Source organism: Macaca fascicularis, chromosome 8, assembly GCF_037993035.2.
Source record: "Macaca fascicularis isolate 582-1 chromosome 8, T2T-MFA8v1.1".
Taxonomy (NCBI): domain Eukaryota; kingdom Metazoa; phylum Chordata; class Mammalia; order Primates; family Cercopithecidae; genus Macaca; species Macaca fascicularis.
Window position 1 is genome coordinate 143,259,522 of NC_088382.1, and position 15,963 is coordinate 143,275,484.

The 15,963-nt window shown below is 46.1% G+C and overlaps 1 long non-coding RNA gene and 1 other non-coding gene across 3 annotated transcripts in view; one reads left to right on the top strand and one right to left on the bottom strand.

Moving 5' to 3' along the window:
* Positions 1-11,151: 11,151 nt before the first annotated feature.
* LOC102128767 (uncharacterized) overlaps positions 11,152-15,963 on the top strand; it is a 70,634-nt gene continuing 65,822 nt past the window's right edge. For both annotated transcript variants that reach the window (XR_006700533.3, XR_012416664.1), the window contains exon 1: positions 11,152-11,850. This is a non-coding gene — a long non-coding RNA (uncharacterized lncRNA). The remainder of the gene's footprint in view (positions 11,851-15,963) is intronic.
* On the bottom strand, positions 15,423-15,549 carry LOC123575398 (small nucleolar RNA SNORA40). The gene has a single exon (XR_006700689.2). It is a non-coding gene; the product is annotated as a small nucleolar RNA SNORA40 (small nucleolar RNA).

A 15,963-nucleotide genomic window follows, 5' to 3' on the forward strand; every position in this document is an offset into this window, starting at 1 on the left:
TTCGCCCCTTGGTGTCTGGCAGCTCCTTCTCATTGGAGGCTCATGTGGCAACACAGTGAAAGACCCAGTATCTCTGGGTACCTCTGCACAAAGCACTAGCCCTAGGGCACTGGAGATACATCTGTACTTTTTGCTGTAGATTAGAATCAGGAGGGTGCATTTCTCCAAAGGTACCTGGAGGACAGTGACCAGACACACTCCAGGACTAAGCACATGGAGGCAGCCCTTTCCCGAGGGCTCACTTCATGCCTTTTCCTTGGATATCACTCAGTCCTCTGATCTTCACACTAGCTCCAGGAGGCATTTTGTTCTTTTCATTCCCATTTTCCAGATGGAGATACTGAGACTCAGAGGCTCTGCAACTTAAAGGTCTCAGAGTTAGTTACTGTCAGAACAAGAATTTCAACCCCAATCTTTCAGACTTCCCCTCACCACTCTGCCCTTCAATTAACCTAAGAGATTTGGGAGCCAGGAGGAAGACTCTGACATTGCTAATTAGAGAGATACTATAGGGACTACAACAAATCTGGAGAATGAACTCTAAGATCACCAAGTGGTGCCCCTGGAACTTGTCCAGCTGCCCAAATATGGAAGAGAATGAGACTTCAAGGAGGGATGATCCCTTCTGTCTGTGGAATTAACCTATGTTAATTTATTTCCTGCTAAATTTCAAGCCGCAGTATAGAAGCTTTAATTAACACTCAGAACCAAGGATGTGTCCAATGGGACCGTCCTGAGAACGTGTGCACACAAGCTCATCTCTAAACTCATCCCTAATACTAATTAGCCCCACAAGTTCTCCAAGGGCCTTGTCTGCTAATTTGGAACCTGGCGATGAGCTCTATCTCTGCCTAGCCTTGGAGATCAAGGACACAAATCTCTTCATCTCCGTTATCAATGTCATGCCAATGGCCCAAGGGGACCATGGAATCATTAATGACTCCCCATTGGTTGGCAGAGCAACTTGAAGCCCTTCACAAAGCGACTCTGCCCGGTTTGCTCCTCCACATCCAACTGTGACATAATGGGGTTGGTTCCGTGGATAACACTGCTGCAGTCTGGTAAGGACATTGGTCTCACCCCCTAATATGCTGATCTTGGATGGAAATGTACGTTCTTGAGGCTTTGAACACAAAGATGAACACAAGAACACTTCAGAAGAGTGTGGGGCTGGCAGTTGGGAAGCCCAAGACCTTTTCCCAGCAGCACCAGATTTTTTCCTGTGGAGTTTGTCATTACTTCTCTGCATCCCAGTTGCCTTAGCTGTAAAAGGGGGCTGTAATTCTTACAAAACCCTTGTTCCAGGATCTACAACACTTAGAAAAGTGCCAGACACATCGTAAGCATAAAAAATAAAAATAAAAAATACTAAAGTTAACCCTTGATGTTAAGATTCTCCAACCTCGGCCTCTGAGTTCCCCCTCATCCCCACTGCAGGGACCAGGACCAATGTCTGTGCACCAAGACATGCCGTGTCAATGCTCCCAGACCACAGTGGCCACTGCCTCAGAGGTCTTCTCTATCATCTCTTGCTGCCTGCCTCTCAAACTGCATTGTGATGTCTTTCAAAAATCAATCTAATAATGCCACTCTCATTACTTGGAAGTTTATCCCGGGTCCAGGTCTACCTATAAGACCCAGCCTAAACTAACCTGTGACTGCCTCTTGCCTCATTTCTCTTTTTGTTTTTTGGAGATGGAGTCTTGCTCTGTCACCCAGACTGGAGTGCAATGGTGCAATCTGGGCTCACTGCAACCTCAGCCTCCTGGGTTCAAGAGATTCTCGTGCCTCAGCCTCTGGAGTAGCTGAGATTACAGGTGCTCACCACCACAGCTGGCTATTTTTTTTTGTATTTTTAGTAGAGATGGGGTTTTGCCAATTTGGCCAGGCTAGTCTCGAACTCCTAATCTCAAGTGATCTGCCTGCCTCTGCCTCTGAAAGTGCAGGGATTACAGGCATGAGCCACCATGCCCAGCCCTCTTACCTCATTTCTGATTGCACTCTGCTCGGCTCATGCTTCTGTTGCAGCAGTGTGCTCCTTGCTGTTCTGGGAGCTGTGAGCATGCCTCTGCCTCAGGGTCTTGCCTCTGCCTTCCCCTCCTCCTGGAACCTTCTCACAGTTATAGCATTGCTCATTCATTTCCTTCATCTCTGGTTTAAAGCTGACTTCATTTGAGAAGGTACCTGAATCATGTTCACAAGACAGGACAGGATGAACAGGAGGTTCAAAATCATGGCTTAAAATAATAGTTGAAGGGCTGGGTATGGTGGCTTAGCCTGTAATTGCAGCACTTTAGGAGGCCAAGATGGGAGGATCACGAGGTTAGGAGATCAAGACCATCCTAGATAACACAGTGAATCCCTGTCTCTACTAAAAATACAGAAAATAAGCCAGGTGTGGTGGCGCACACCTGTAGTCCCAGCTACTCGGAAGGCTTAGGCAAGAGAATCGCTTGAACCCAGGAGGCGGAGGTTGCAGCGAGCCGAGAATGCGTCACTGCACTCCAGCCTGGGCGACAGAGGGAGACACTGTCTCAAAAAAAATCAGAAAAGCAAAAAAAAAAAAAAAACAAAAAACACAAACAAAACAAAAATGGTTGAAGAACAAGGGCAGTTTAGCCCAGGGAAGAGGCACTGGGGGATTGGGAGACAGGACTGAGTTGGAATCATCATGCTTCTTAGGGGCTGTCTTGGAAAACCAGCAGTCCTGCTTTGTGAGGAAGTTTGGGGAGAACAAGGATGAAGAGTAGACACCACAGAGAGATAGCCACATCTTTAAGGTAACACTGGGAGAGAACATTATCCCCGTCAGACGTGTCTGCAGCTGGGTTGAACAGCTTCAGGATATTTGAAAGTGGAGGCTGAAGAACAACTGGGCGAGAGAATTCAGCTATTCTAGTTGGAGGATGGAGTGTTTGTACGTGGATGTAGGTACTGAATTTGGTAAAATTCCAAACTGGAGCTTCTGGACTTCTTCACTGTTTTCCTAAGCATTTTGTCTCCAGAAGCCCTTGGTGAGACTGCCAATGACCCTGGGAGGGGGCAGGTTTCTTGGCCAGGATCAGACCTTTGAACTTCACATGCTGCTGAGACTGGGGAAGTGGGTGCAGCCTCCTTTATTCTCTAAGACAATGGCCCTTTTACACTTATTAAAAGGCATCAAAATATTTTGTTTCAGGGTTTCTCAAACATGTCAAAGACAGTAAACCCTGTGATCTAGGGCACTGCACTGCCCCAGTCTCTCTCCCATGACCTCCCATGGCATTTTGCTTCGAGGTCTATCTGAGGAATTGGTGCAATGTACTGTAAGGATGTATTTGACCCCTCCAAAAAATGAGTTAATGAGTTTTTTATTTTTTGTTTTTATGAGATGGAGTCTCACTCTGTCACCCAGGCTGGAGTGCAGTGGTATGATCTCGGCTCACTGCAACCTCAGCCTCCTGGGTTCAAGTGATTCTCCTGCCTCAGCCTCCCTAGTAGCTAGGATTACAGGCGCCACTACCATGCCTGGCTAATTTTTTTGTATTTTTAGTAGAGATGGGGTTTTGCCAGTTTGGTTAGGCTGGTCTTGAACTCCTCACCTCAGGTGATCCACCTGCCTCTGCCTCTGAAAGTGCAGGGATTACAGGCATGAGCCACCACGCCCGGCCCTCTCACCTCATTTCTGATTGCACTCCGCTCGGCTCATGCTTCTGTTGCAGCACTGTGCTCCTTGCTGTTCTAGGAGCTGCGAGCATGCCTCTGCCTCAGGGTTTTGCCTCTGCCTTCCCCTCCTCCTGGAACCCTTCTCACAGTTATAGCGTTGCTCATTCAGTTCTTTCATCACTCAGTTTAAAGCTGACTTCATTTGAGAGGGTACCTGAAATATGTTCACAAGACAGGATAGGTTGACCAGGAGGTTCAAAATCATGGTTTAAAATAACAGTTGAAGAACAAGGGCAGTTTAGTCCAGGGAAGAGGCACCTGGGCATTGGGGGACAGGACTGAGTTGGAATCGTCATGCTTCTTAGGGGCTATCGTGGAAAAACAGCAGTCTTGCTTTGTGAGGAAGTTTGGGGAGAACAAGGACGAACAGCTAGACACCACAGGGACATAGTCACATCTTTAAGGTAACACTGGGAGAGAATATTATCCCCATCAGACCGGTCCAGAGCTGGGTTGAGCAGCCTTGAAAGTGGAGGCTGAGGATCCATCGGGCAAGAGAATTCAGCTATTCCAGTTGAAGGGCAGAGTGTTTGTACCCGGATGTAGGTACTGAATTTGGTAAAATTCCAAACTGGAGCTTCTGGACTTCTTCACTGTTTTCCTAGGCATTTTGTCTCTGGAAGCCCTTGGTGAGACTATCAATGACCCTGGGAGGGGGCAGGTTTCTTGGCCAGGATCAGACCTTTGAACTTCACATGCTGCTGAGACTGGGGAAGTGGGTGCAGCCTCCTTTATTCTCTAAGACAATGGCCCTTCTATACTTATTAAAAGGAATCAAAATATTTTGTTTCAGGTTTGTCAAACATGTCAAAGACAGGAAACCCTGTGATCTAGGGCACTGCACTGCCCCAGTCTCTCTCCCATGACCTCCCATGGCATTTTGCTTTGACGTCTATCTCGGTAATTGGTAGAATGTACTGTAAGGATGTATTTGACCCCTCCAAAAAACCAGTGAATGAGTTTTTTAAATTTTTAAATTTTTAATTTTTTTTTGAGATGGAGTTTCACTCTGTTGCTCAGGCTGTAGTGCAGTGGTATGATCTCGCCTCAGCCTCCCGGGTTCAAGCGATTCTCCTGCCTAAGCCTCCCGAGCAACTGGGATTACAGGTGCATGCCACCATGCCCGGCTAATGTTTTGTATTTTTAGTAGAGATGGGGTTTAACCACATTGGCCAGGCTGGTCTCGAACTCCTGACCTCAGGTGGTCCACCCATCTCGGCCTCCCAAAGTGCAGGTGTTGGGATTACAGGCATGAGCCATCGTGCCCAGCCCCCCAAATGAGTTTTTTGTGTGTAGAGTTTATGTTGTATTTATTTCTGTATCCCCAGTTGAGTTCAATGTGTGTGTGTATGTGTGTGTGTGTGTGTGTGAGAGAGAGAGAGAGAGAGAGAGTTGGGGGGTGAGGGGATGGTTTATTCAATCTGTGTGCAGATTGAATAAACCAGATGACATTTAAATGATAATCATGATGCAACTTTTCAACCTTAGACAGTTTTGGTTACTGTCCTCTGACTGTGGATGAAAATGATAGACCAATAATTTCTTTTTACTCAAAGGAAAATTAGCAGACATTTCTGCATTGCTTTAGTTTTTCACTTCGAAATTTGAGACTTCGAAATTTGAGAGTTGTGGTGATTCCAGTCACACATATTTACTAGAACTCTCAGCTACCTTGGTGCTAAATCTTCTCTTTTCTTGTGGCTTGGGTTGGCTTTGGGGTGCAGCCTGCAGTGGCAAATGGGAGTGTGGTGACTTCTGCTTCTGTTCCATCTCTCTGCCTGGTCTGCTCTTTTCCTTCTCTATGGCTAGTTCTGATGTGCCATAGAAAGTACAAACAGACCTATCAAAAAAGTCTCCCTAGAGCCGTCCTAGTTATAAACTAGCTTTGTCCACTCGGGCCTGGCTGTTGCTCCAAAGAACAGGCTCTTCCTCCTGTGGGCTCTGGACGGCCCTCCAGGACCTCCCTGCTCCCCCCTGAGCCAGGCAGATTGGCTCCTGAATCCCCTTCTTTGGCCACCAGGTGCTCACCTGCAGCTTCTTGTTCCTCCTCTTCCTACCCTCCACTGAGAAGGATCTGAGGCTATTCTAAGCTGCCTGCTATAGCCCACGTTTTGCAGAGTCACTGTCTGACCACGGTGTGCACTTAGGCCCCTGCCTGTCTATGAGCGAACATACTCCAAAGAAGCAGCACACTCATGGCCCCCAGGGCAGCTGGTCATCTTCTTCAATCACTTAGGCAGAAGTCAGACCTAGTTTATCTTATTCCACAGGATAGAATGGAACAGGTCCTTGCAAGCCCCCTTGAAGACCCTCTTTCTGGAGCAGGGGTGGAAGGTAGCACCCTGCCCAGTGCAAGGGATAGGGGATCTCACCTTATGGACTCACATCACTCTCTCCAGAGGTTTCTCCACCACTCTCTTTTTAGTTTCTTTCTCACCTTGATGTTTCCCACTGAGGGATCCAAAGAGCAGTAGAACAGGCTTTCCTTCATTCTTTTTGTAAATTTTGCAACCGCCTGTGTTGGTGTGGGCTTTTCCCCACACCTCCTGGGGGATTCTGTTGGCCTGGTCCAGGCACGGTGTTTAAATTGTGGCAGGAAGAGTACCATTGGAACAGCCTGTTGCTTGTATGATCCACCATGTGTCAGGCTCTGGGGAGTGAACAGGGCTGAAAAGGGGAATGAGGCCAGGCTTGTGCTCTGGAGGAGTGCTTAATCTGGTGGGTGGAGGGAGGGAGAGGGACAGAGAGAGACAGAGACAGAGTGCTTCCGTCAGCCCGTATTTACTGAGTGCCTACAGACGTCAGGTATGATGCTAGGTCCTCAGCAAGCACAGGTGAAGAAAATGGGCATGGTCCTCGGCATTACATATAACATTGTAAGGTCCAGAGGGCATGCAAGGGAGAGCAGTAAAGCCGAGGGCAGAGAGGTGAGGGGCCTGGGGAGCAGAGCACTTATGTTCTTGTGGGTGATTGTCAAGGACTTTGGCTTTCACCATGATAGGGAGCCATTGGAGGGTTGAAAGGTGTATCATGATCTGATCTATGTTTCAGAAGGGTCATTGTGGCCGCTGTGCCCTCATAGGGGCACAGGGCAGAAGCAGTGAGACCAGTTTGGGGGCTAATGGAGCAACGCTGTGGAGCAACGTGTGAATGATAGGAATGATGAGAAGCGGTCAGCTACGGGGTTTATTTGAAAGTACAGCCAACATTTGCTAATGGATTCCATGTAAAAAGTGACTTCAGGTCTTTGGACCAAACTCCAAAAGAATGAAATTACCATAAACTAGGATGAAGACAATCGTGGGAAGAGGAAGTTGGAGGAAGGGTGGGAAATCAGAAATTTTTGGACAGGTAAAGTTTGAGATGTTTTTTATCCAGTCCAGTGGAGATATTTATGTGCAAGAGAGATATTAGACCTCTCCACAATAAAACTGGGGGAGTCATCAAGGAATAGATGATATTCTTTATTATCATTATAGGTCATTATCTTGAGGTGCTGACTTCAAAGGTGCATGTAGAAAGAGAAGTCTGGGGGAATAAGCTTTGGTCATTCCAGTGTTTGTTGGTGGCTGACATGGGGAAGAACTGGCAAGCGAGAAGTCAGTGGAGGAGGAGGACACTCCAGAGCCATGTCCTAGAAGCCAAATGAAGAACGGGTTTCACCAGGAAGCAGTGATTAATTTATCAAACGTGGCTGGTACAATGAAATATAACAAGCCTGAGGCATAACTGTTGGATATAGCAATGTGCAGGCGATTGGTGTCCTTGACAATGGTTCTTTTGTTGGATTAGTGGAGACAGAATTAGGGTTGGTTGGAGTTAAATAGAGAATGAAAAAATGGTGAATGTAGACAATTCTTTCCAAGAGGGGGAAGGGAGATGCATGGTCAAGAGAGAATATTTGAAAGATAAAAATATAATACAGCTGATTAAAATAATAATGCAAAAGAGAAAGATGAGAATGGAGAGAAGATAGGATGTAGGAGAAGAACTAGCTTTATATAGGAACATACAGAGTCAGTAGCATCTGAAAGGAGGTAGAGTTTGGGAGTATAGGTGCAGGGAGGTACATGAGGTAGTGGAACTACATGGAATTTATCTTCTAATTGCCAAACTTTCTCAGCAAAGTAGCAAGAAGAGGGTAAAAGTGGAGAGAATTTTTGGAAGTCTGAGAAGAGAGCAGCCATGGAGTAGTCTAAAATAGTAGGAGATTGGATTGACGCAAGAAAGGCAGAAAGATAGCTGCATAGCCGTAAAGACTCACTTGAGATTGGTGATCAGGTTGTATTAATTTAAAATCAACATTGTTTTGGGTTTTCTTCCAGTGAAAGGCAGTTGTTTGGGTTTAGGCAGAGAGTGGGAGTAGTGAGGATTTAACAAAAATTGGAGTTTTTCCAGGAAAGTACTACGACAAAGAAAAGGGCAGGGGAGATAAAGGTGTATGAAAGAGATGATTATAATGGTGCTCTGTGACATCTATGCTAGGCTGGAGGGAAGTGGCGGTGTGAGTGGGGTGGGGGACAACAAAAATATGGTAGGGTCAATGGATTATATGGTTGTGTTGAGGCCAAGGACTTATAGTTAATGTACTATATAGCAGATTGACTGCAAATAAGAGAGGTGGTGGTCTGAGAGAGAAATTCTTGAGGTTGGAATTCTGGAGGGGCTACAGTCACTATAACGACAAGGTCTAGGAGTGAGTAGGAGGTAATAGAGGAAGTCAAGTTCAAAGGCCATAGCCATTGCCTGGGAAAACCATGGTGGTGGCTTGAGTTGAAATGGCAAAAGAAGATGGAGAAAAGCATATGGTGATGAACATTTCAATATGATCACGGGACTCCACGCAGCACAGCATTTTCAAGAACTCCAGAGTCTGATCGCTTGGGTTCTTTTCCTGGCTCCATCATTTACAAGCTCTGTGATCTTGGGTAAATTATCTCCAAATGTGATGTAGGTGAACAATAACACCTACCTCATGCCCGTGTCATGAGAAGTAGATACGTTTATACAGGCAAAGTACTTGGAGTATAACAAAATATTAATAGCTGGTAATAATCTGTAATTCCTAGGCCTGGCCCCCTATTGTGGATCTCCATGGCCTGGCCTATAGCAGAGGTTCTACAGGAGCACTACCTGTTCCCCTGGGGACTTATATGCTAAGAACGACTGGTATTTTAAGCAAAAAAAATGACATGGGACAAGTTAGGTTTTATAAAGGTGACTCTTCACTGCAAGGAGAATGGTTTATTTCAAATTTCAGATGAAAGAAGGGCTTGAGATTTCAATGTGCATTGAAGCGGGACAAGCATTGTAATGTGTGTAGAAATGGGCCTATAGGTAAGAGGAGGTGCTCCTTGTTACATTACTCAAGGTCCTTCAGAGTTGCCACCCTGCCACCCCGCTTTTCCTGGTAGCTGGATCTCCAGCCACTGCCTCTGCTCAGCATTAGGCACAATTCCCCGAGCCAAACTCACACCTTGGTTTATGGGAGACCTCTCAACCCTTTCGCTGGCCATACTCTTATTCATCCTTCAAAACTCAGTTCTCAGCCCATCTTCCCTCGTGTCCAAAGCTTGAATAGTTCCCACTTGCTCTCTTCGTTAGGATATCCAAACTGGTTATATTTGCTGTATTTATAAAGGTAGGTAGCATAAGACTTAAGATTTTCCTCTTTTAGGGATAAAATTGACCCCTAAAACTCACTGGCCACTTTACTCTTTAGCCTTGGAGGAATCAAGCTTCCATATTTGTTCAGAGAACACAATGGTTGATTCTTGTGGTGTACATACCCCATGGTCTTTTCGAGATCATGGCGGAAAATATTGACTCTCTTTTTGTTTCAGTGTTTTTCTCAGTCTCTGGAGGATTGAAGACAGTTAGTAGGCCAACAGCAGGGCTCTTATCTGGAAGCCTCTGTCAGATTTCCCACTGAGGCCTAAGGCTGAGAACCATTTTTTTTTCTTTCATGCTTCAAGTTGGGAGTGATTTGTGTCTGCTGTCTATAGCTCTCAAAGACCTGTGGGTACTGTTTCTCAAAAAATAAAAAAATCACATTATTTCAACAGGGAGAACATGCAGAGCTGGCGCAGATTCAGCTAGATCATCTTCGAAATCTTATGCTAACCTGCTGTTGGCGTTTCCAAGAGAGAGTGTGGGAGTAGCCTGAGACCCGACCCTCTTCCCAGGAATATATTGCGGTTATGGTCAGACTTCAGGTCCCACTGCAGAAGCCCTGGGTAGCAAATGCCCAGTTGTAGATAAAACCCTAAGGGTCTTTCCTCCTTCAAATAGATGTGGTGGAGGAGTGGTGGTGGCTTGAGATTTACTAGGACTTTTGAAACCAAGGAACTTCCCTAAGCGGAGGGCTGGATTCTGGGGGTAATGTTTGAATGCTGTCTAGAGAGAATAGAGGGGCTGCAGGAGAACCTTTTGGGGACTCCTCATGGCTTTTTTTTTTTTTTTTTTCAGATGGAGTTTCGCTCTTGTTGCCCAGGCTGGGGTGCAACGGTGTAATCTTAGCTCACCGCAACCTCCGCCTCCTGGGTTCAAGCAGTTCTCCTGCCTCAGCCTCCCAAGTAGCTGGGATTACAGGCATGCACCACCATGCCCGGCAAAGTTTTGTATTTTTAGTAGAGACGAGGTTTTACCATGTCGGTCAGGCTGGTCTTGAACTCCCGACCTCAGGTGATCTGCCCGCCTTGGCCTCCCAAAGTTCTGGGATTACAGGTGTGAGCCACTGCACCCGGCCCCTCATGTCTCTTTCTGCTTTATTCTTTATTTGTTAAATGCTAGCATTTAAAAAACTGTGGTAAAATCCACATAACACAAAATTTACCATCTTAACCATCTTTAAGTATCCAGTTCAGCGGTATTAAGTGCATCCACATTACTGTGCAACTGTCACCACCACCTCATATAAATGAAATCACATAATATTTGTCCTTTTGTGACTGGCTGATTCCACTTAGCATGATGTCCTCAAGGTTCATGCACATTGTAGCAGGTGTCTGAACTTCCTTCCTTTTTGAAGGCTGAGTAATATTCCATTGTATATACATCCCACATTTTGTTTATTCATTCATCCATCCATGGACACTTGGGCTATGTTCACATTTTGGCCATTGTGAATAGTGCTGCTGTGAATACAGGCATATTTTACTCTTTATTATAAAAGAATAAAAATTAGACCTATTCCTAGTGGGGAGATACATCTGACTTTGCCAAATGTATAAAACTGGCCTCTGAGAAGGACTCAACATGGAGGGTTGAGGATGGTTCTAATCCTAGAGCCTTCCTGCCCCAACCTGAGAGTGACCTTGGAAAAAATGGCTCCCTGCATGCTGTATGGGTGTGGGAGAGAGTTCTGGAAGGCTGGACCATGAGGGCTACAACGTGCAGTGAACTGTCCATGACCAAGCACAGTAAGCTGGAGAGAAGAACCCGTGACCACTCCAGTGCACTCCAGTAGCCCCCTGGGGACTCTGTGCTCCCTGCAGAGTGGCAGAGGAGGGTACTGGGCAGTGGCCAGATGGAAGACAGAGGTGTAGCCAGGCAGCCTGTGTCAGTGTCCTGGCTATGCTGTCTGCTGCCATCAGGACAGCTTGCTCACATGTTTAGCTCTCGTTTTCCTCATTTGTAAACAGGGATGATGATCTCAGTGCCCCACTCACCGGGTGGCTGTTAGAATGAAATGTGACAACATATGTAAGGTAATTAGCATAACGTCTGGGTCAAGGGACAATCTCGGTAAATATTCGCTGTTTTTGTCATTATTATTTCCCTCTTCTTTGAAGCTGGAGACTCCAGGATTCGCTGTACCCTTTGGAAAGATTAATCAGCCCTGGCCTGTTAGGCATCTTCTAGGAGCTGGGGGAATAGACAGAGAGCCAAGTGAGTTTTTTTCATGAGCAGCTTAGAACTACTGATTGACTAAGTCAACATTTTTCTAGCAGGCAGTGATGGGCATATTAGTGCACGCTGGTGGTGCTGCATCATCACTTTTTGCTCGTGAGTGTTTTTTTTTTTTTTTTTTTCACAGTGTCTCGCTCTTGTCACCCAGGCTGAAGTACAGTGGTCCAAGCTCTGCTCACTGCAAACTCCGCCTCCCAGGTTCAAGAGATTCTCCTGTCTCAGCCTCCCAAGAAGGTAGGATTATAGATGTTTGCCACCACGCCTGGCTAATTTTTGTATTTTTAGTAGAGACAGGGTTTCACCATGTTGGCCAGGCTAGTCTAGATCTCCTGACATCAAGTAATCTGGCCTCCTAGGCCTCCCAAAGTGCTGGGATTACAGGTGTGAGCCACCGCACCTGGCTGCCTATGAGTGTTCCCGCCCCCCCAACCCCCGACAGTGGTCCCTTGAGGGCAGGACCTGAATTTTATTCATCTTGTGCCCTTTGTGCCCAGGACATAGCTGGCCACAAAATGGGCAGCAAGTTATGCTCAAGGACTTCGGGGTTTGGCCTTGTGCTTTCTGCGAGTCTTGCCCTCACCTGGGTGTGGCCTCTGTGGGAAGAGCAGGCAGGCCCCAGTGAACATCAGCAGTGCGTTTTCCTAGAAGAAACTCCTCAGCTGCAGGCCTCTCATAAATGAGAGAGGAAGACTCCATGGGTTTAGAGATTGGGGCCTCGGCGATGATTTTACAAAATTCTGAAATGTTTTGGGGATGGAATCTTCTCAGGATGGTTCATGGGGTCGGGAACATCTGGAACAGGGCCTAGATCTGGACATCCCGTCCTGGAAGAGCCTGTTGCATTCTGTCCTGTCCATGCCCAGGGATTTCTGTGTCCCTCTCCTAGAAGCAGGGTGAGCCCCGGCTGCTGTCCAGCGAGGCCACTCCTGACACCTGTTGTGTTTGCCCAGCAGTGAGTGGGGAGCGACGGTTTTTGTTCTTAGGCAGGCACAAATGGGCGCTGTGTGCAAGGCCAGATTGGCCTGAGGCCCGGGCTAACTTTCCAGCACCATTTCCCCCTCTGTCCACGTGTCTTAGAGTTAGGCCCAACCTGAGTTCAGTTCCCAGCTTTGTTTTCATCACAGGTCAATTAGCCTCTCTATACCTTATTCTTCACCTGAAAAAAAAAAAAAAAAAAAAAACCCAAAAAGAAAAAACCCAGAGGCTTTTACTACCCTCCCAAGGCTGCTGTGAGGACCAGATGGGAGAAGCTAACCAAAGCACAGACCTCAGGGTCTACACCACAGAGAAAGGGCTGGGTGGTTTCCTTCCGTTTCTCAGCTCCCAGCACAAAATGTGTCTCAGTACACAATCGGCTCTTGTGCGTCTCCTGCTGGACTCAAGCTGCTCCCTCCCTCCGGGACCTGCATCTCCCATCTCCCCTAGAGAAACTGTGCTGAGTCTCAAGCTCCAGTCCCTCTGTACAGCCTTCTATGCCCAGCCCAAGCAGAACTGATGGTTCCCTTCTTTGTGGCCTGGGCCTTTGGTAGGCCCAACAGAATAAGATTTCCCTGCAGGTCTAAAATCTGGCATTTTCTGTATTGCTAGGATTTCCAGAGTTAAGGCATTTTTAACGGCCACACTGCCCAAGAGTACTAAAACCTTCTTTAAGCATATGAGATAGATATTTGCACACCAGTGTATACACACAGATGCAAGTCAATATTTTAAGACATTATTTCCAGTACGGGTTCTATAAATGACAAACATTCACCTCTCCTGGTAAGGAACACCCATCCGTACTATCAGACTGTTATTCGTAGCTCAGCAGAACACACACATCCTTGTGTGTCACTCATCAAAGCAAATTTCCTGTCCTTTCTTTTTTTCTGACATGACTAAACTATGATTTATGATAATAGAATACGCATTTTTCTATTGTGTAAGAATTTGGATGAAATCCCAGTGTGGAGAACAAAGATCAATCTGAACCCTGACGTTCAGAAGAGAAGTGCAGGCCCCACATATAGAAGGCAGAAGGGGCTGGTGCATGGCGGTACCTTCCTACAGTGCAGGAAGGACTGGTTGGAGGAGGCAGGTTGGAACATGAAGGAAGTTCCAAGAGGTCAAGAGGTATTGGGGTGGGAGATCCAGAGTTGGGCTCTAAGAGAACCTCCCTAGAGATAGGAGGAGAAGGAGAAAGGCAGTTGAGCACCATCAGGGCGGATGCTTGTGAGCTTCTGTACACCGGGTTGTGAAAGCGTGGAGTACTGGAGAACCTGGCACATGTCCCAGGGTCCTGGGGCAAACATGGAACACAGGCAGGTGGCACCTCTCACCTGGAGAAGGGAGAGGTGGGAGACAAGCGGAGCTGTGAGGAGACAAGGGGTGTGTTGTGTGAGCTGTATGAGGCAAGGACAGATAGATGGGTTTCCTGTGCAGCCTACTCAAAAGTGCTGCCCGCTAGGTGTGTGGAACCCACAGGAAGGTAGCTGCAGGCGGACTGGCCAAGTCAGAAGCCGAATGCAGGTTCTCAAGTGTCAGGACATGGTTTGGTGCAGGGATGCTTGTCAGCGTCTCTAGAGAACCAGTTCAAGGGGCAGCAACTGTGAGTCTGACAAGCAGACACCCACTGCGCCAGCTAAGTGGAAAGACTTTTGTCTCTTCTGCCTTTCATCCTCGTTCCTCTTAGTTCCTGACACTGGAGGGCCCAGAGGCAGCAGACAGAGTGGGAGCCACAGCTAGGGGAGTGCCCAAACCCACTTGTCCCTGGCCTCTTGCTGCTGGTTCCCAAGGCAGAGGGCAGCCCGACTGATGCGATTTGCATGAGATAGAAGTTTAAGTATTACTCTTAAGTAATATTTTTTATCTTTTTTTTTTAAATTTAAAGTCAATAACTTTTTACTGAAGGAATTCCATGTTGTGGTTTCTTCCACTGTACATCCAGGTCACTTTAGATCCTCTAAAGAACTGGAGTCAAAAGATTTATCTTCAAGTTAGCCCTTTTTAATGAAACTGAGGCTTACTTTAATCCAGTTGTCCTGTCAGTCCATAGTTCTTCTATTTTGGCTTCTTTCATCTCCTTTTAATATGGAAATACTGATGAAGACTTCAAAATTCATTAAGAATCTTTGGGATCTAATTTCTTCAACCAATTTACTTTAGAGTCATTTTTACTAGGTGGTGGATCTTCCTGGTTCTCAATTTGACACCCTCTCTTAACATGAATGAGTTCAAATCATATTCATTCCTAAGCGATCACATTCAAGAATAGTACAGATGTGTGGAATATGCCTATACCTTTAGCTCCAGACATCAAGTTCTCAAGATGAAAGCCTTTAAAACAAAAAACCATCATATGTATCAAGTCAACAAGAAATTGGAATACAAAATTAACATAGCTGAGGAGTTCCCTTGTATCCCATGCTGTTTAACTATTTATTCTACAGTCCTAGAATCAATCTTTTTTTTTTTTTTTTTTTTTTTAAATTAAGAGACAGGGCCTGTCTTTGTTACTCAGACTTGAGAACAGTGGTGCCATCAAAGCTCTGTGCAGCCTCCAACTCCCGGGCTCAATCCTCTTGCCTCAGCCTCCCCTTCCTGAGTAGCTACAACTATAGGCACATGCCCTAATACCCAGATAATTTTTAAATTTTTGTGGAGATGAGGTGTTTGTTACTTTCTTGTCCAGGCTGTTTTTGAACTCCTGGCTTCAAGCAAAACTCCCACCTCGGTGTGGGGATTGCAGGCATGAGCCACTGTGCCTGTCCTGGAACCAACCTTTATTGCTATCAATACTCCCACCAGTTAACTGTGTCAGGTATCATAATTTCCCTTCTTATATGTATTAAAACTCATACTGAACAATGAGTTCTGGGTTGCATAGAAGATTTATTTTTTGCTCTTATCAGTAAGTCTTTGTCCACATGTTAAACAAAAACATACATAAGTGCAGAAGTAATATTTAAATATTACTCATCAAAGTATATTTCCTGTCTTTTTTTCCTAAAATTACTAAAATATGATTTATGATAACAAAATACTATTTTTCTACTGTGTTAGAATTTGGATGAAATCCCAGTATGGAGAACAAAGATCGATCAGAACTCTGACATTCAGGCCGGGCACAGTGGCTTACGCCTGTAATCCCAGCACTTTGGGAGGCTGAGGTAGTCGAATCACTTGAGGTCAGGAGTTCAAAACCAGCCTGGCCAACATGGTGAAACCACATCTCTACTAAAAATACAAAAATTAGCTGGGTGTGGTGGACACATACCTGTAATCCCCGCTACCTGGGAGGCTAAGGCAGGAGAATTGTTTGAACCTGGGAGGAGGAGGTTGCAGTGAGCCAAGATTGCGCCACTGCAC